This window comes from Acomys russatus, chromosome X, assembly GCF_903995435.1.
Source record: "Acomys russatus chromosome X, mAcoRus1.1, whole genome shotgun sequence".
Taxonomy (NCBI): Eukaryota; Metazoa; Chordata; class Mammalia; order Rodentia; family Muridae; genus Acomys; species Acomys russatus.
This window is the reverse complement of record NC_067169.1, coordinates 66,278,364-66,299,858: the sequence shown is the minus strand read 5'-3', so window position 1 is coordinate 66,299,858 and position 21,495 is coordinate 66,278,364.

The window sequence follows — 21,495 nt, the reverse complement described above, 5'->3', positions numbered from 1 at the left end:
TGTTTTGCTTTGCTATTGCTCCTTATTGTTTGGCTACTTATGCACTGCTTCCAGAAGCTGCTAGAGAGTACTGCTCCAGAGAATACTTTGAGGTTCCAGTTGTGGCTCCAACTTCCAGCTGCTGCTCTGGGTTCTGGCTGCTATGTTTGCAGTCATCTTTGCTGATTTGCTTGCTTGCTGTTTAATAGGTCTTCTGAAATCCTGACTAAGGAAGAGTGGAATCATGCCAAGGAAATGAGTCCAAAAGTTTCTACTTCTCTTGTTCCTATCAACCTCTTTTCTCGCTCATCTAGGGTAGGTTGGTTGGAAGGGAGATATAAGCAGTAAAGAATCACTAAAAAAATTCAAAGTCTACACTTACTTCTTAAAAGTCCTTTTATTTCTTTGTCTCTGGTACATGCCATTATTTAACATTTTCCCATGACAGTTTGTACAGATATTTGTTACCATAATCTGAGTCTCTAAAATAATACTTATAAAGTTGAAAAATGTAAGATACAATTGAAAGTAAATAGTGGCCTTCTTATGACATTCTTATATATTTATTTACTAACTATCCTTGAACAATTTTTAGGTCATTTTTCTCAAGTCTTATTCTTCTTTAAAAAACTGGAGGCAATAATATTTTAAAAATTATTTTTAAGATTTATGGTAGATAAAATGAAGAAAAGCCTCTGGCATGCAGCAGAACTTCTTTTAATACTGGGAACTATCATTTCATCTTTTCCTTTCTACTGGTTCATTGTCAAGTATTTTAATATACTGATACATAGGCAAAAATTTGCCTTTTCAAGCATTGTATTATAGAATTTTAAAAGAATGGCTTTAACAGTAGAAAATTAACATTGTTTAACAACCTCCTTTCTATGTGAAAGATGAATTGTCATTAAGGTCTAGCAATACATACCTAGTTGCTGTTCTTTACATCTCCATAATTAAAGAACTTTCGGTTAATCCCAAGAATAGCTGATACATTGGTCTTCTTTGTATGGATAAACATATCATGATTTACTTACAAATCAAATTCTTTTTTTTTTTTTAAGTTTTAATTACTATTTTTCTTTCTTTTATTTTTGAGATTAAATTATCGTTACTGATAAACCTGAGAGTTACAAGGAGAAAACACCAAATCCTTGGCTGTCCAATTAAAGCAAGCTACATTTTGGAGTGTAGCTGAGACTGGCCAGCCAGCTCTTTCATCCTAAAAAGGAGTTGGAGACAGAACCCCATGCCAATGCCTTCAAGTCCCTTTTGTGGGAGTAATAAACTGGTTACAGAGGTATAGAGTTGACTGTTATGCATTGTTCCAAAGAGACAAAAAAAAAAAAAAAAACAGGAAGAAATAAAGGTAAGGATAAGCATCATCTGAATAAGGTCTCAAGGTTAGGTTGGAAAGCATGTTTTTCAGCTTACATCAGATCTAAGTAACACTAGCTTTTTTGTTTGTTTTGTTTTGCTTCATTTTGAGACAGATACTTTGCATATCCTCCACTCTCCTGGACTCACTTTGAAGACAAGACTGGCCTCTAACTCACAAAGATCTGATCTGCCTGCCTCTGCCTCCCAGAGTGCTGGTGTTACAGCAATGCACCACCACACCTGGCTACAAGAACTTGTGTGTGTATATACACATATGCATATAACAATAACTGATACAAATCAAATTCTTAAAGTCTAAATTAGAACTTAAGTTCTTAATTAAATTTTGTCACATAATTGGCTTGTTTGAATTATGTATTTTTTACTATTTAAAATTAAATATTTCTGCACTTGGAAAGCAGAGATATGTGGAACCCTGTGAGTTTGAGGCCAGCCTGGTCTACAAAGAAAGTCCAGGGCAGCATCAGATACACACAGAGAAACCCTGTCTTGAAAAACAAACAGAAACAAAAACATAGATGCTTAATCTCAAAACAAACAAATTAAATCACAGGAGCTATTTGGAACAATTGGTTTGCATATTTTAGATATACTTATGAAGAAATTGACTGAACTGACACTGGCACATAGTAACTTTAATTTCATTTCTTTATTCTTGTTATGCCCAAATTTCAAGAGATTCCCCAAACAGACTACCCAAGAGCCAAGTCCAAATGCAATGGCAAGGAAGTCTTTATTGTAGGTTGGAACCAGGATCACCTCTTCCATGCACTGGCATAACAGATGCAGGGATGTGGCCTTGAGTGTCAATTGAGAGGGTTTTTTTTTTTTTATAGGTTTTAGACAAAGAAATAGGTTTTACAGTATATGATTGGATGACACTTGGGCAGAAAAGCTGCAAGCAGGGAGTTACAAGCCTTGGTGTTTCATGGTTGGGTAATAGGTATAGGGGCAAGTTGACCTATAGAAAAGATTGGTTGAAGCAGTCATGAGGGCATTAGGAACTTTAGCCTGGATTCTCCTAATTGGTTGTTGCTATGTGCCAGACCACCTGTCAGCTTGATTGTGTTGCTAGGGAATGTATTTCTGTTTAGACTAGTTTGTGGTTTTTCTGGAATCTGGGTTCATTCCTTGGCAAAGTTTAACACAAAACGCAATTTCTTTTTCAAAATGCAGTTCATTTGGTCCTTTCAATTCTCAGATTAGCAGAAACTTCTATGTACTACATATTAATGAAGCAAAAGATAGACATGAAAATACTATCAAATGAGAATACTTAAAACATTCAACAAAAATCAACTGGAGATTTGCTCAAAAATTCTAGTGGGAATTCCTGCTTGGAACATTGCAACAGCTAACTTTCTGTTAATGGGTCCCTGGCATTCTTTCCTGAACACAAATACTTTTCTAACATGGGATAGACAATAATAAAATCTGTAGGAAATGTTTTACCTTCTAACAATTCTCAAGGATGAAACATTTTATTAAAGTGGTATGTTTGCTCAAAGAAGTAGTAGTTTGTCAGGAAACCGTTGTTGGATCAAGTAGGGAGTGGGAGGGAGACAGAGTTATGAGAGGGAATACAGGGAAATATGACTAAATTTAAAGGGTATTTGAGGGTTGTCGGGCCAGAAAGCACACATGGGCTGGCTGAAGTTTAGTTTGAAAGTCTATTACTGTAGAAACTTCTTAAAATATTTACATATATGAATGTGATCTAAATGAAATTGCCATGTAAGTGTGGAGACAGAGCCACAACTGAACATCTCTTCTGGAGTTGTGTTTTGACTAATTAAAGTGTTGGTGAAAAGGGACCCATGAGAATTCCCCAACAAACCTAGGATATTGCCAAGTCTATAAGTTAGTGGCCACAAATTGAGAGTTGAAAGAGTGTAAGAGCCAGAGAGGGTGGAAGGCACCAAGAAAACAAAGACCTTTAATCTAGGCTTAGATTCTTCAAAACCTACTTTATTTAGTGTTCTTAAACACGTCATCCTCACTTCTAACCCACCAATCAGTGGAACGGGAGATAAAATGTTTATATGAAAAAGGAGTTGTGAACCTGTTTGAATATAGTTCCTTGGGCCAACTTCACATTGTGCTGTCAGGATATCAGCAGTGCTGTCCAATAGCCAACACCAAACAGCGTATGAATCCACAGAGGTGTCACAATCTATCAGAAGCCTCCCCTGAATTGGTATACTAGAAATTAAAATGTTTCTCTCTGTGAAGCAAAGATGGGTGAAGACCAACAAAGATCAACAAAGTCCAGCAATTACCAGCAATATCATATATGGTATAGAAATGCCAAAAGCCTCGTTTCACTGTCCATGGTTCTTTTTTATACTCCTTCCTACCATAATGTGCCTTCTCTCATATATGTTCTCAGTTAAATCTTCATATGTACTGTCTTCAAACAAAAACAAAAAGAAAAAACTATAAAGTGACCTCTCATAGGACAGATTTCAGCAAAACACCATGTGCCACAATTGAAACGTCAAAGAAACCAGAAATGTCCACTTCACTCTAAGTCAACATGAGCAACTTATATGAACTTGTAGAGTCTGAAGCAACATGTACAATGCCTGTATGAGTCAGCACCAGGTCCTCTGCATATATACTATGGCTTCCAGCTTACTGGTTTTTTTTTTTTGGATTCCAGAGTGTGTGAATGTTTCTTGTGCCTTCCCTTGTGAACTTTTTCATCTGTTTATTTGTCACCTCCAACTTCAATGTGATAGTTTTTCTTTTATCTTACTATATTCTGTTTTCTTATATTTTAAAAGATGAATGAATGAATGAATACCTAGTCACTCGGGAAAAGGTTAATACCAGAACTGTCACTTACACATGCTAAGATAGGAAAATCAATTTATTCCAATAGAGTGATATTGGGTATAGTCACCACTCAAGGACAGGCCCCCAACTTCAGGAGTAGATGTCAAACATATACTGGACTATGCATATTTTCTTCTGTGCTCTCATTTGGGTACAGTTTAGTGGAGTTTTATTGTTATTATTGTTGCTGTTGTTTATATTTGTTTTTATTTTGCTTTGGAGTTATTAATATATTGGTTTGGAAAATTGGGTTTTTGTTTTTGAAAAAGAAATAAAAGCTGAGTGGTTAATAAAGGGGAGAGTATTTGTGAGGACTTAGTAGAGAAGAAGAATATAATAAAATATATTTACACTTAACTTTGTTTTAAATAATAAAAGTACAATAAAATTAAAGAAATTAAACATGAATATTTCTTATATCTTGAACCTGCCAGATTTCATAGTGGAATTAAACCAAATGACACCTTTACTTTGAAATGGAAATACCTACTAAAGGACTAAATTCTTGGAAATACTCAGCTTCCACGGAAATGTAAGACAACTGTTTAATCTGAATTTCTTCTTCAACTTTCCTTCTTTTTTTTTTATTAATTTATTCTTGTTACATCTCAATGTTTATCCCATCCCTTGTATCCTCCCATTCCTCCCCCCCCCATTTTCCCATTATTCCCCTACCCTATGACTGTTCCTGAGGGGGATTACGTCCCCCTATATATTCTCATAGGGTATCAAGTCTCTTCTTGGCTACTTACTGTCCTTCCTCTGAGTGCCACTAGGTCTCCCCCTCCAGGGGACATGGTCAAATGTGAGGCACCAGAGTATGTGAGAAAGTCATATCACACTCTCCACTCAACTGTGGAGAATATTCTGACCATTGGCTAGATCTGGGAAGGGGTTTAAAGTTTACCTCCTGTATTGTCCTTGGCTGGTGCCTTAGTTTGAGCGGGAACTCTGGGCCAAAATCTGCCTATCATATTGTTCTACTTGTAGATTTCTAGGACCCTCTGGATCCTTTTATTTTGCTGTTCTCCCATGCGTCTCTTATTTAGAGTCCCAATAGGATGCCTTCCCCTCTGTCCCAGTTTCCTGGTAAGTGAAGGCTTTTGGAACACTCCTTCATTGCTGATGGGAATGCAAACTAGTACAGCCACTCTGGAAATCTATCTGGTGCTATCTCAGAAAAATGGGAATAGGGCTTCCTCAAGACCCAGCTATTCCACTCCTTGGAATATACCCAGAAGATGCTCCAGCACACAACAAGAAAATTTGCTCAACCATGTTCATAGCAGCCTTATTCATAATAGCCAGAACATGGAAACAGCCTAAGTGTCCCTCAGTAGAAGAGTGGATAAAGAAACTGCGGTACATATACACTATGGAATACTACTGAGCTAATAAAAACAAGGAATTCCCGAATTTTGTGGATAAATGGATTGAGCTAGAAATGATCATAATGAGTGAGTTAACCCAGAAGCAGAAAGAATCAAATGGTATATACTCACTTATATCAGCATACTAGCCCAAGGGGCATGTCCCACAAAAGCCTTCAACTTTCCTTCTTTATGGATGCCTTTATCTTAATAGAATTAACCAATTCCTTTCAATAAGTCTCTTTTTTTCCTTCATTCCCTAACTTTTTCTCTCATCTCTCTCTGCATGCACATAATATAAATATAATTTGTTTGCTTCTCTGGAGAACAGTGAGTACTCATTATTTCAAAATAATATACTTTGTACTACCAAGAAAGACAAACATTCTCAGTAATAATACTGTTATATATGAGTTGAAAATAATAGTTTTCATTGCTGTGCAATTCAATTCATTTATTCCCATCACTGAAAAATTTCCCTTCATGTAACATGTGTTAAATTGATTATGATTGTATATCTTTGAATCCAAGCAAACAAAATATGTTACTGGGGCCTTATGACTCTGAGGGAACATACCATTTACTTTCTCTCAATGTCTTAAAAATCCATATAGTGTTGAGAACAAGCCAAGGCAAAATTCTCAACTGAAAAACAGAAACAATTTAATTTCAGACATGGACAGTTTTAGCCCTAATTTTAACTTCTGTTCTTTATCTATCGATCATTATACTCATAGTACTGAATTACTGAGACGTATCAATGTGGAACTCTGCTTTTTAAGGTCCAAGTCAGGCATATATGGATAGCCAACTGAGCTTGATCTATAAAGACAGACTCCCTTTCTCACTTGGGTTTTCTCTTCACTTGATCTGGATCCTTAGACCCTCTAAGGAGCAAAACATAGCCCTCAGAGAGGATTACAGGCCCTACTCTTTCCTGATAGAACCTGTTCAGCAAGTACCTTTGGGGTCCTGAAAATACCTAACACTATGCTAGGGAGATGCTAGCCTTCAGTAAATGGTCTTTAACCATACCTGGAAGTTCTTTCACCACCCATAGGATAACTAAGTACCATGATTTTTACTTTTTTTTATAGGACCCCATGCTACTGCATGCAAATGAGTTACTGTACTACTGCATGTAAATCAAGTGTCATGGCATCTCTAGCCTTATTAAATCAGACTTGTTTACCCTTAAATCCCTAAACTCCTCCCCACTATCCAAGGTTTATAAATCTCTGATTCACAAGTAAAGGTTGGCCTGCTCTCTTACTCCATCAAAACCATATTGGATTTCTTATTTATACCAGAGAAGGAAGGGTTACTGTGGAATTGTGACTAACAAACAGAGCTTCAGGACTGTTTGGGGCTGATGGCCTCTAGGAGTTTTCCTTGGTCACTGGTATGCATAGCTGCCTTGGCAGCAGCTGAAGCCCACTCAATCGAGGCAAGATTGGTGCTGACCACCCTGAAGCACCGTACAGGCATGAGTCTCACCAGACCTGCCTTCTGGGCATCTGCCTGCATCCCTGCCATGCTTAGAACAGCAGTTTTACCAAAGAGATGAAACATTGAGGTATCATCACAGGACTTTGGAAGACGAGAGTTTCCACTGCTGTCTGATACTGGCAATTTCATTCTAGAACAGCTAAATTGTAGTAACATGGCATGGATAATTGCACACCCTCGCCTAGCACACAGGTTTTGCCCTAAAGAATGCTAGCTGTTCCTGAGAAAATGGGATGTTTGGTCTTAACGTCCTCCTGTTTTCCTCTGGAAACAAGTGTGGATTGACCTACTGGACAAAGAAGCTAAGCTGGAGGCTGTACACAGGATGCTGAATGACCTATCAACATGGCCATACCCTTCCCAAGCCAAGATTTCAGAAAAAGTATTTGGACTGCAAGTCTATTATATATTCTTAGAATTATTTTCGTTCTGAGGTATTGGATGAGGCATACATTTTTATTACATGATCATTCATTTTACATTCTATTATCCTTTTTTCAAAAGCAATTATTCACATAGGACATAATTTTAGTGTAGCAATGTGAACAATGATGAAAAATATCAAATAAAATAATATCAGGGAATTCTAAAGTAGTGATGGCATTCCAACTTCAGTTAACTCTCACTTCCAACATTGGAATAATTCAGAGGTCTGTCTGAATATATTTCTGTAACACTTTGGTTTCTAATACATTATTTCTTTCCCCTCTTTGCTTCTGTCATAAGGTTCAGGGTAGAAGAACCAAGGTCATCAAGGAAAAATGAGCTAGTATATGATGTCAACTTCCATGACAGCACCTTGCCTTTACCACAAGACTTGCGTAAAACATCCATCATTTCTCTCAGCAAGACTATACTCATCTAGCTCAAAGTCATTAAAGTATTTGATACTCTTTTTGCCAGCACGTCTTCCTAATTAATGTCTTCATGTGGTGTGATAACTAATCTATACTTTCCTAGAACTGTTTTAATCCACATAGGAGAAGGGTGAAAGTCAGAAAGGATTAGAGCTGCCATTAAAATGAGTGACATTCCTGGTATGCAATGATTGTCATTTACTAAACAAAAGATGATAAAATGATAGAAAATCATTTCCACATTTTTGTATAAAATTCTAGATGGCAAATTTCATAACACTAGAAGGATTATCTTTCACATTTATGAGAATACTCTTCTAAGTAAAGCATACATTTAAAATATTCATAGACTTAGCATAGAAACAAACTTTGAGAGAAATATTGTGAACCATTACTAATTGCCATTATAATTATTGATGAGATGAAGAATAATTATTTTTAAAGTATTAAATAAATGGTATTGGAAAAATGAGAATTGGGTATTTTATATAATTTCAATAAAAACAGATCATGAAATTTCATGGTATCATGCAGGTGAGTTGTTGCAAGGCTGTAATCCTAGTACTCTTGGATATAGAAATAGGTGGATCTTTGTGAGTTAGAGGCCAGCCTGCTTTACCAAGCCAGTCCAGGACAGGCAAGGCTAAGAGAGAAACCTTATCTAGAATGCACCCACCCCTGAATAATTCAGGATATCATGACAATTAAAACATTGCTACTTATAGTGAAAGAATAGAGAATTATATAGTGACTATACATTCAAAATTAAAATCATGAGGCTTGGAACATAATAGATCACTTGAGGAAGTGCTTGCTTTGTAATATATGAACATAAATTTGATTCTCTTTACACACATAAAAGCAACAAAAACGTAAAAGTATAGCATAGTGTGTTTGTAATTGCAAAGCTGGGGACTCAGAGACAACCAGATAGCTGGGGATCAGGGTAGCCAGTCTAGCTTACTTGGTGAGGCCTCTATCTCAGAAAAAAACAAAAGAAAAAACAACAGCAACAAAATCTTTGTCTCAAAAAATGTAGATCATGAATGAATGAATAACAATACTTGAGGCTGTTTTCTGGCACAAATACACACACACACACGGGGAGAGAGAGAGAGACAGAGAGAGAGACAGAGAGAGAGAGAGAGAGAGAGAGAGAGAGAGAGAGAGGAGAGCGAGAGAGAGGAGAGAGAGAGAGAGAGAGAGAGAGAGAGAGAGAGAGAGAGAGAGAGAGAGAGAGAGAGTTACAGAATACCTGTCTGTCAATTAATTTTTCCACTTAACTTCACCTTGGAATATCTTTGGTGACAATTATTTTAGTAAAAATATAGGTAATATAACATAACACAAACTCAAAACACAATATAACGTCATAAACTTATGATAATGCCCATTATTTATTTGTTACCCTTGCAATTAACTACATAATGTTAGTTACAGAATCAGATATATTTGTAGAATAAATTACCAAATTTCATGGTTGTCTTTTTCTAAACAATTTGGTGTCAATGACTTTGGTTCATACTTAGGAATAATGATATTTTTGACAATGAAATGGGAGTAAAACTGAAACTGGATATTGCCAATAATAACTATACTTAAGAAAGATTGAAAGGAGTGAATACATTTTTGACCAAAGTTCCTCATTGGCACTGAAGATTGCTTTCTGGCTTAACAAAAACATTTCCAAATGCAATGAATTACAAACTTTTCTATCACTTCAAAGAGAAAAAAAAATATAAAAAAACCTAGTACATAAAATCTGGGAGATTTATAAAACCTACCTGGTTAAAGGGATAGGAAATATGTACATAAAGCAGAACAGTAATTTAAATTTCACATTAAAAATTTAAAAATCTTTATTTTTATTATGTGAGTCTTGTTAAAACTGTGTGAACAGATTTTGAGTTTTTGGTTTAATACATAAAAATCTTTAAAAAATTCACATTAGTATTTAAAACAACACAAAACAAAGCAAATTAAAGAAATATTATATCCTAAACATCAATTTATCTCCTTATTCAATTAGAAAACTGAGAGCACTGCCTCAAAACTCCTGCTTTGATTTTCTGCATTAGCTTCCCCTGATGATGTACTATAACATGTAAGCCAATTTCTTTCTCCCCAAGTTTCTTTTGGTCATGATGCTTATTACAATAATAAAAAGAAAAATAGGATACCAGGTTCGTTGTGACTTTCATACGTATCTGCACTGTTAAACCCTTTGGAAGAAACAAACTCAAGAAAAATGAAAAGGAGCTAGTAAGAACAAACATAAAAAATATTAGATACAATTTTCAGTGTTGAAACCAAAAGCCACAAAAAATTTACTAAATTCTTATAATAAAAATTTCAACTATACATTAACAACATCATACGTCAGATAATTTCATTTGAAGTCCAATGTCCAACAATGATATATCAAGCTTTGAGAAACAAATCAATTGCTAGAACCAGACTCAAATAATGCAGATGTTGTAATTGCTAGAAAGAGAATTTAAAAAAAAGGTTGATATCTACAGACTTTAATGGAAAAGATAAACAAAATTTAACACCATAATGGGACTAAAATTTAATGACAGAAACTCTAAGAAATAATCAAATATAATTGAGTAAGGATAAAGATATTGTACCTATTTAGTGGGTAATGTGTTGATAAAAATCTTAATAGACAGGCTACAATTAAAAAAAAAAGCTAGTATGCTTTAAATTGTGTATGCTGGTTAGTTTGTGGTCACATTGACCTTGTCTAGAATTATTTGAGGGTAGGGAACCTCATTTGAGAAAATGACTTCATTCTATTGGCCATAGATAAGTCTGTGGGGACATTTTCTTCCTTATTGATTGATAAGAAGAGTGCAAGTGTGCTCTCCAAGGATGGTGCTGTTCTTAGGCAGATGATTCTGTATTGTGTAAGAACTCAGGCCAGGCAAGCCATGAGAAAAAAATACCAAGTATCATTTTCCCCTGATTTCCCCTACATTTTCTCACTCTGTTTTTCTGCTTCACCATCATGTAAAGAAGGACTTTGACCTATAAGTCAAGTAAACCCTTTCCTCACCAAATTGTCCTCAGTTAGTGGTTTATCACAGCAACAGAATGCAAATACAGTATGACCATCAAAATAATCTGAAATTTGGAAAGTAAATAAAGAAAAGGACTTAAAAAATGGGACAGATTATCCCCAGACCAAGAAATTTTGACAAGAGGGGAAGACATGCTTAATGAGAATAATTACATCAAGGAAATAAAAGAATAAAAAATATGAAAGAAATGGTAGAGGAGATATAGAGCACTATGAATTCTATTGTACAAACACTCAGATATTGGAGTATCCTTTTCCAAATATACTTTTCCAGTTAGAAACAAATTTATTGTTTATAAGCTTCTTAGTATGTGGGGTTTTTAAAAATAGAAAAAACAAAATAAATAAGACATGAAATGAATTTTACTTCCTTTTAACATAGTGAGGTCCTGTGTATGTGGAGATGTCTGGTTTTCTTTGTTTATTCTATTGCTATGTGTATTACATTGATAAGAAATCTACTGTGCATTCCTAAAAAATGAGATATAGAACACTAATTATTATAACTACCAGACTAGATACTCCTAGAAAGAAAATCACATTGTGAATGTTATCAAGGTCTTTCGTTGCTTATTAGTTAAACTTATAAATAGCTAATCACATTAAGTTACAAAGGTAAAATCATTAAATCCTTGAAAAATAATAGATTTTTACTATCCTTACAATATCAGAAACTATAAATCAATTATATTGATTAAAACATTTCAGAATATGAAGCATTGTAAAACAGTTTTTATCAAGTAAATAAACTTGTTACTAGTGAGGATGAGAATAATTTATTTCTCGAGAAGTGGCAACAAACAGCGTTCAATTCAGTTACATAGTTTTTTTCATAAAGGACCAGTTTTTTAAAATTAGTTTAGATTAGAGTTGTTTGCAAACAGCATCAAAATAAAACAGTTAATTGTCAAAAGTCTATAATAAATGCATATGTGATATGTAAAAAAAGAAATGAAGGAACTTGGGGGAGAAAGACATATTATTTTCAAAAAAACAAATATTACTGAAAATCTCTTCAAATACCATATAGGCAAGAGGAGGAGGAGAATGAATATATATATATATATATATTATATATATATATATATATATTATATATATATATATAAAATGTTTAAAGAAGTAACAGGCTATATTTCCAATATAATGAAGAAATGTCATTCATAAGAAAAATAAAATTTTCTCAAAAAATGTGTACATTCACCAAAGATGGTGTAAAAAATGGTAAGCTTTGTACATATATTTTAAACAATGATACTTTGGTTTTCTGTGAAAATTTCATATAACATGTTAAGCAAGAATTAAGAAAATCAAAATGAAAAATAAAACTAAAAGCTAAGAAAGATGAAATACATGGGAATTTTGTTTAGTGTAATTAAAAATGAAGTAATAAAAAAGCTATTTATAATTGCTGTGTCTTTGCATTTATTATTTTATAGATTAATTTTACATTGTTAAAGAATATGTGTATGTGTGTTTATGTGTGCATGGAGAATGGCGTGCATATACATCTGAGTGCAGGTAGGGCTGAGTCAAGATGCTTTAGATTCCTTGAGCTGGAGCTATTGATGATTGTGAGGTTCAAGCTATATTATGGCAACTGAATTCAGGTCCTCTGAAAGATCAGGATGTACTTGTAACCACAGAGGCATGTCACTAGTAGTACATTTATTCTCAAGTTGCATAAATCATGTCAATATAACCTCTTTTGAGTCAACCTATTGATTACTGGATATGATATGCAGGTTGAATGTAGTCTAGGACTACTGAGGTCCAAATTGTTACTTGGCTTTCCTTTAAAGATGCCTAAGGAATGCACCATGTAGAAGAAGAGATAAATAACTTTGTATTTCAGGTAGAAATAACTCAGCTCATGTCCCTGATCATCAATACTTTCTAATAAAATAAGGAAATTTTTCTTTGGAAGTTGATCTCTAATGTCCTAAGACTCACTATGAGAGGCTGCTGTTCTTGATGATATTCCCCCAACTTCAGAGGGATGAGGATGCCTCTTGAATGGAAGTAGATTAGTGACTCCCCTGGGAAGCCCAGGACCCCTGTATAGTTTCTCTGTGGCTACCACAGAAGCCTTGACTGGCCCTGAACCACCTTGCTTTCTGTTCATTTCTAGTAGACCTCTTCTAGGCAATCCTGTGCCTTAGGGCAGGAAAATTCCCTCCCACAGAATAGCAAGGTAGGGTATAGTATATGGTGGTTTCTGGTGGTTTTATTTTAGTTTGGAAACTAAAAGTACACAAAATTAAAAATGTTAATATAAATAAGCAGTATTTAAAAACTAAATAATTAAAGAAACAATTGAATGAATACTCTTCTTGACCTTCCTCCAGGGAAGCTGAGTCTCTACCTAAAATGAATACTTCTATAATCGTTTGCAAAGATGGGGACATTAAAAGGAGCTAGTCCGCAAAAATACGTGATATAACCATGTGGTATTTGCGATGTACCATTCTGTAAGTGCTCTAAGCCTTCTGAGTTCCCACAAGTACATCTCAGACCAGAAGCAGTTATCTCTTCTGGTTCTCCTCACCAGGACAAAACAGTATGTAGGCCAGTGTGTTGCTTAGAAAAGGAAGCAGATTTAACAGTAGCCTTGTAAAGACACAGGTATCAAAAGTACTTTGTCAAACATATCCAAACTGTGTACCATCAGAGTATCCTCAGATGGCTGAAGGTGGTGAAGGAAAAGCTATGCTCTACATCGGCATACTGCGCATGTGCAGGCAGGCTTTGTGAAGTCACTGGCTGCCTGCCGTTACTAGATTTTTCAGAAGTGCTTAGACAGCCAACACAAGACTTCAGTTCTCCTGAACAAGGTTGTATTGTGCGGATACCAATAGCCAGAGAGAAGTCCCACAACGAAGCATAGTGCCTGTGGACAGTGGAAACGCCAGCCTCCACATGTCTATGGATCTGTTGGGTGTCCGTAACCAGTCACTCATGCTTGCCACGCGCAACTATGGTGGCTTTGGCCCAATAGTTAAACGCACAATGCTTCTGTTCTTCAGGCTGGCATGGAAGCTGCACGCTAACTTCCCCTCTTTCTATGTCATGGCTTCAGTTATGCTCAATGTGCGCATGCAGGTTCAGATTGAACTGTTCTGAATGCCATGCCCTAATTGAAGAATCACCCCAGGCTCACCGTGTTGAAGAAATTAAAATATGACTGATAGAAGTCTGGCAAGGATGAGGAGGTCCGAAGCAGATGTACTTAGAAACTATTATACATCCTTAAGAAAAGAACTCGAAAAAAAGCAGCAGATGTGCGTTCAGTTGATGAAGAAGGAAAGACTAGAGTATCTGTAAGTTCTCTAGCTTGGAAAATCATCTTGATCCTGGTATGTCCCTTGACTTTGGAGGACATTCTAGAGGGAGAATGCCCAGGTGAAGGATCCACATCACTAGACATCCATGGAGAGCAGAGGCCCAAAGGAGAGCCTGAGTGTCAGAATAACCATACTAAAGAAACTCTTGACAAATGGGAATATTTAAGTGTGATTCAACCAACTGCTTATCTTGAAGGGCCAGATAATGAATTAGAACCATCTTGCCTGCTTTCTGAGCTCTTAACACTGTGATATGCGGGTCTTAAAGTTCTCCTGAATGATGAGACAAGATGTGGACCTTTTTTATTTGTGGTCATTTAAAGTCAATGATTTCAGAGCAAGAAGTAGAGTACAAAAACACATGAACAATACTAGGATTTTTGGCTGTATCACCCTTTCATATTAGAAATCTCTTCTGTTGTAGTTGATGGACCAGAAAAAGAATAAAATGAGTTATTATAAAACATTTTTTTTAGTTTTTTTTCTTTCAGAGACATTCACTTCTTGAATTGATTTGTAAGACTGGACAAACCTTACTCCCTTATTTTATTAAGGAAAATGGACTCATGTGGTTTTATAAAAATCAGAAGTTGATGCCGGGTATTTTCTTCCATTGCTCACTTTCATTTTGAGGCAGAATTTTTGCTTGAACTTGAAACTCACTGATTTGTTAAGACTATGTAGCTGTTCAACTAGAAAAAATTTTTTGTCCTTTCTTTGCTTTTCCTTTCACTGTTTACAGGAATGTTTTACTATATCCAACTATATCCCTAGGAGCTGAGGATCGAAACAATTATTCATATTATCACAGCAACTACTTTACTGAATAAGCCATCTCCTTATTTTAAATTTTGATGGACAAAAACTGAGACTTAAAACTTTTTAGGAGTAGAATATTATAAGAGAATATGTTGGCTTATCATAATATTTATGTCTGTGATATACATAATGGCTATTGTCCCAAGTACTGTGTATATCTACTTCTCTGCAATGAGCCAATGGGACAGCTAGATCTACATTTATTTAGCATTGCTCTGCTATAAGTGTTTCATAGAAAAGTTTTAACTGGGAAATTCCTTTCTCACACTTCTCACCTTCCACTTCTGAAATGCATATTAAATGAAGACTTTACAATAAACTTGCAATATTGAATCTATAACTGTCTCAAACTAGTAATCATACTAGTGGTTACACTAAATAAAAAGAACTTGACACTTTTCCTATAGATCAGATATAAATAAAGAAATCAAATATTTCCCTTATAGAAATTACAAGGTTCAGGAAATGAGATATCTTTTATAGCAAAATTATTATTGAAACTAGTGCTTTTGTTGTTTGTTAGCATATTTAATAATAAAAACATTTCAGAGTGTATTTGGGGGAAATAAGAATAAAATATATTTGTTAGCATAAAACTGAAAAGAATTAATAGGCTATAATTGGCTACTTCAAGATGAAAAAATTCCCTAATTATTAAGTAGCATTATTCTTTTCATGTTAAACATAAAACATAGGAAATTAATATAAATTCAAATGAAACATTACATAAATCACTAACAATGATTAAATGTAAGGCAGTGTCTGGCAGATGTATACAGTTTAATTTTAGAATGAGACAGGCAAAAGTTGGAAGGTCAGTTAATTTTTTCCCTCCTTTTATGTCCACTCTGTCTCTTTGGGTGAGCAATGTACAAAGTGACATGTTTTTTTCAATAACTTTATTACTAACATGATATCTTTGTGTGACTCTTCATTTAATATGTAAAGTTCAGAAATGATGTGATCAAAAAGCTTTATTTTTGCAAGAGAGCAGGGTTTCTCTAAGAATACATGATGTTTATGGAGATATACTGGGTACACTAATTAAGATTGACATACAATTCAGTATCCAGGGAAATATTATAGAAAGATTATGCGATGGGTACTGTGGTAAACTCAAATTTATAAATTATAAAATGTAAATACAGAATGGCCCCATAGTTACAACAGCTACTTACTCCAACAGAGACATGTTCCTGAATTAATGTATTGACACTGCTTAGAGAGTAACAGCAAGTTTACAAATTATAGAATAATAAGAAGGGGAAATTTAAAGTTAAAATATATGAAAAAAACAGATGAGAATGGCTAAGATACAAAATTCAAGTGACACCACATGCTGGCAAGGATGTGGAGAAAGAGGACTGTCCTTTATTGCTGGTCAGAGGCAAACTGGTACAACCATTTTTGAAATCTATCTGACACTTTCTCAGAAAAATGGGAATAGGGCTTCCTCAAGACCAAGTTACTACATTCTTTGGAATATACCCAGAAAATTCTCCGCCACACAACAGGGACATATGCTCAACCATGTTCATAGCGGCCTTATTCATAATAGCCAGAAAATGGAAACTGCCTAAGTGTCCCTCAGTAGAATAATGGATAAAGAAATTGTGGTACATATACACTATGGAATACTACTCAGCTAGTAAAACCAAGGAATTCCAGAAATTTGTGCATAAATGGAAGAAATTAGAAATGATCTTGAGTGAGTTAACCCAGAAACAGAAAGACTGACATGGTATATACTCACTTATAATTGGACAATAGCCCATAAAGCATGTCCCATGAATATCTTAAATTACCAGAAGATTGGGACAGATGTGAGGACATTCTAATGGGGCTCTAGGTAAGAGAAATATAGGAGATGGTGAAATAAAAGGATCCAGAGAATCTTAGAAACTTACAAGAATAACATCGTAATGGGTGGATCAGGGTCCAGGGGTGTCCGCTCAAACTATTGCACTATCCAAGGACAATACAAGTAGTAAACATTGAACTCTGATCTATCCAATGGACAGGACATCCTCCACAGTTATGTGGAGACAAAGGACTAACTCTGACATGAGCTCTGGTGCCCCATATTTAACGACATCCCCTTGGAGGGGTGCCTTTGTGGCACTCAAAAAGAGAATAGGCAGACTACCAAGATAACACTTGTTAGCCTGAAACCATGATGTGGGGGAGGAGATCCCCCTCCAACACAGACCTAAGCGAGGGTAATAGGGTTGCTATGGGAGGGTAGGAGGAATGGAAGGATACGAGTGGTGGGAGAACAATTGAATTGTAATCTGAATAAATTAATAAAAAAAGAAGAAAGACAGAGCAATTTTTCTTTGAATTTAGAAGAAAGAATAATAAGAGATGAAACAATAGAAATACCATTTGCATGCTAATGTGGATAATGGAATTTGCACTGAACCCCACCCATAGATGAAGAGCTACAGGCAATTAATGACTGCTGAGTCTTATGTACCAGTTTTCTCCAGGGACAAGAACGCTGATAGGCTATGCAATCCCAGTTGTCAGCCTTAAACACTTATACATAAGAGGGGAAAGCAGAAAAATTACAACCTGAGTCAATAGAGTTAAGAATTAAAATGAGAATAAACACTTTTTCCAGGAAAGCAAAATTTGTATTTCAATGGTAAGCACAAAATATTTCATCTCATACTTTAAATATGCATATAAACTGCTCATTAAGTAGCTTTCAAAAAGAAGAGTATAAATATTTCTTACATACAAACTTAAAGGAATTTTGTATGTATATATTACTAGGGTTCTTGCTTACAACTGTATTGTTGAATTATTATTAATATTTAATATTTAATTGTTATTGTAGTGAAATTCATGGTTACTCATTAACCAGCTATATACCCAAATAACCACACAGAAGGAACAGGATCTATTTAATTAGCCTATAGAACAATGCTGCACAACAATTTCTCCATCCATCCTAAACCTCAATGCTAGTATAGTTTTTCCCCATTCAGATTTGCCACGTTATACTTCCTTTGAAGTCATCTCCTAGGACAGGTCCATTTCTCTTGATAGTTCCCTGGTATTCTCATGGCTTGATCTTCCACTTCTTCCTTCTCTTTTTCCTGCCCTCACTAAATCAGGATGTCCAACCCTACTCTCTATTATTACACAATATTGGTTTGATTAGCAAGACAGAGAACAAATGGTGAAATGTGTACAAAAACTTGAAACTGGAGATAGTTCAAATAAACATCACAATGCAATGTCCAGATGAACAGAGTAGGGTAGAGAAATCATCATTTGTATGAATAACGGTAAAATGTACACAATCCACAGGAACATAATGCCAACACTAAATATTAAGTCACAATTCATTGATGTGGGATTAAAAACTATAATAATCCCCACGTACATTTTTATATTTAACTGGATATTATGACTCTTTCTCTGACCTGATTTCACATCAGTACTCTGAACAAGGTATCTAATATATGTGATTGCTTTTAAGAACCCTTTTTTAAAATATATAATACAAGCGCTAGATAAAATAGCAAGGCTGCTTCCCAATCAATGCCTTCAAATGCTGGTATTATTCTGCTGGCATTGTACACAATTGCTACTAAATCCATTGGCTCCCACAACCAAGAATTCTCTGATGCACACCCAGGAGATAAGAGTCACATGCCTGCAGGTATTCAGAGGTGGTTGGTTTTGGAACACATAAATAATAAGAAACTTGGGAGATTGTGCTTTTTGCATGTGAAAGAAGTTTGGACACTTGTCACTCAAATTAAATCAGACAACAGTCTAAAGATCGTAACTAAAATGTGGCAGCCTTGACTTATACTGTTGCCAAGCTGTACACTTACTGAGCTCCCAGAGAAAGGCCCTGGAAGCAGTAGGCACTAAGACGATGCTCCTGTATCCAGACACAACTGCCCTGTTTTTCTTCCTAGGTGCATAGAATTTTCACTGTTTCTTCAGTCACACATATATGAATGTCATGAAAGCAATGAAATGATGATTTCTATAAACTTCTAGTTATCAACAAATTCCATTTCAGCTTCTATTTATCTAGAATGTGTATTTCATTTGAACTGACATTAAGTTTGGTAAAGTTCATGTGTCTAATTTTCTCAAATGACAGAATTCTGAAAAATAAAAAATAAAACAAAATATGCAACTCAAAAAAAAAGAAAGAAAAAATAAAGTAAAACATACCAATATCACTAACTTCTTCAACTATAATATAAATTAATCCAATATGTGGTCAAATGTCAACTCTGTTTGAAAGTAAATTATGTCTAGACCACCTTTGAATAAAAATTCATTTTGGTGTAAGGATAGAAAATTATTTCATCATACATAAGACAATAAACCTTGCTTCCCACTGTCAAAAACATGTGGAAAAGTTTTACACATAATTAGGTACTGATAGTCTTTAAGTGAGATAATATATATATATATATATACATATATATATTCACATATACACTAAAATTATTTTATGAAAATAGCCTTTACATTATTATGAAATGACATAGTTCTCACTGGATTATATTATGTCACATCAAAACTAAGGGAAATCTAAAAATATAATTCAGATCTCCTCAATGAAAAAGGGGAATGTGCTATAAAAATGTAAAGGAAAACAAATGAAGTGAACAATGAAAAGTCAGCTACTATATTTTAAATTATGTTCTCATCTATAAAATAGGATTAAATACAACTCCCTATTATATCTTTATCATGAGAATGCCATGTAAAATGATAATGTTAACATTCATTTAAAAATCCAGTAAGATGTATAAAATTCAATTTTTTGTTTTCCATATGCTTGTCATACACATTTATTTCATGAAGAAAAAGCATTCGTTATCTCATTATCCAAGTTTGGAGCATCCTTAAGATTTTAGCCAATTAATGTAATGTCATGCATCATATTTTTGTTTTCAATATATACTTCACTATGTATATTTATCAGAGCTAAACCCTGGTCATATTCCTAAGAATTTCCTTCTTGAAAATGCTCCAAATGCTCCATAGATATCACTGTAAAAACATAGTATTGTAAACCGTTGGACAAGGGAGAACGCTCAGCAGGCAAAAGTGCGTAATGCTAAGGCTCAGAGACTGAGCTAAACATCTATAATTTACATGGTATATCTAACTCCTTGACTCCAACAAGTTGTATACTGATTTCCACATATATGCTATGGCACATGTACACACACATGCACACACACACAACACAAACATAAAACTAGAAAAAAGTTAAAATTCTGAAACATAACCTTAATATCTTTGAGACATCTGAAATTTTTCAGACAGGATTTTGCAGTCTTATCTCTACTGTATCTAGTCCCATATACACACACTGTAATTCACATGAAACAATTTTCAGGTTATCAATAATATGGGACAAATGTATTTTTACTCAAATTTAGAAATGATATATTTGTCATGCCATACTAACCTAGCAATTTAAACTCTATTTAAAATATATTTCTTAAGTGGGATATTCTTTTTTTCTTATTTAACTTAATTTCTCTTTTTAGCTTATTAAATTTATAATAAATACTAGCAAATTTTATCCCATATTCCTTTTATATTAGTTTGTCACTGTCATATCATGAAATATGCCAAGAGTAGAAATGATGGGGAAGGAAATTCATTCAATTACGCAACCAATAGCAGCCTTAAGGGGTATTTTAAATGACATCCATCCAAGCACAAGTGGGACTCAGAGTTTAAATAAAAATATAAAAAACGAGATCAATAGGATGCCCTCCCCTCTGTCCAACTTTCCTGGTAAGTGGAGATTTTCAAGGGACATGCAGATATAAGTGAGTATATACCATTTGACTCTTTCTGCTTCTGGGTTAACACACTCATTATGATCACTTCTAGTTCAATCCATTTGTCCACAAATTTCGGGAATTCCTCATTTTCAATAGCTGAGTAGTATTCAATAGTGTATATGTACCACAGTTTCTTTATCCATTCTTCTACTGAGGGACACTTAGGCTATTACCATGATCTAGCTATTATGAATAAGGATGCTACGAACATAGTTGAGCAAATGTTCTTGCTGTGTGCTGAAGCATCTTCTGGGTTTATTCAAAGGATTGGAATAGCTGGGTCTTGAGGAAGCCCTATTCCCAGTTTTCTGAGATAGCACCAGATAGATTTCCAAAGTGGTTGTACTAGTTTGCATTCCCACCAGCAATTAAGGAGTGTTCCTCTCTCTTCACATCCTCGCCAGCATGTGGTGTCACTTGAATTTTTGATCTTAGCAATTCTGATGGGTG